Raw genomic sequence first — 956 nt, 5'->3', positions numbered from 1 at the left:
GGCTGCTCCTGACCTCACTCCTCGCAGCTCGGCGGCAAGTTCATCTTGAAGGGGCTCCTGGCAGGGCTGCTCCATGTCTCTGCCAACTCCCAACTCCTAGCACAGTGCCTGGAACACAGCAGATGCTCGGCACTTAATGAATGAATGAATGAACATTTGATCGAATTTTGAAATACAGATAGGATTTGGAGAAGACAAGGCAGATGTGTGTTCCAGGCAAGAAGCACAGCTTGTACAAAGGTAAAAAGGCATGGAGAAAAACAAGGACTATTCCCAAATCAGCATGTACTAAGACAGTTAAATTTCCATGCAGGAGTGTTGTATGAAATGAGAGAAGGTTAGCACTCCCCTTGACAAGGATCGAAGAGGCTCTCCGGCCTGACCACACGCATACGGTTAAGGCATGGCCACCAACTTCGTGGCATCTAACCACTTTTTTCAAAGTGGGGCTCTGTAATAACCTAGAGGGGTGGGGATGGGTGAGAGGTAGGAGGGAGATCCAAGAGGGAGGGGACATATGTACACCTATGGTTAATTCATGTTGATGTATGACAGAAATGAAACCAATACTGTAAAGTATTGATCAATCAAGTAAAAATAAATTTAAAACAGAAACTCAAGTGAAAATTAAATGAAGTTTAGGATAGTGATGTGGAGACTTTATAAATTATGTAAAATTAAATTTTCTAGTAGTTTGGAGAAGACAATGGCAACCCACTCCAGTACTCTTGCCTGGAAAATCCCATGGATGGAGGAGCCTGGTAGGCTGCAATCCACGGGGTTGCTAAGAGTCAGACACAACTGAGCGACTTCACTTGCACTTTTCACTTTCATGCATTGGAGAAGGAAATGGCAACCCACTTCAGTGTTCTCGCCTGGAGAATCCCAGGGACAGAGGAGCCTGGTGGGCTGCTGTCTATGGGGTCGCACAGAGTTGGACATGACTGAAGTGCTGT

This window comes from Bison bison, unplaced genomic scaffold (genome assembly GCF_000754665.1).
Source record: "Bison bison bison isolate TAMUID 2011002044 unplaced genomic scaffold, Bison_UMD1.0 scf7180017864334, whole genome shotgun sequence".
Classification (NCBI taxonomy): Eukaryota; Metazoa; Chordata; class Mammalia; order Artiodactyla; family Bovidae; genus Bison; species Bison bison.
The sequence above is the reverse complement of the archived record's forward strand: the minus strand, read 5'-3'. Positions refer to the sequence as shown.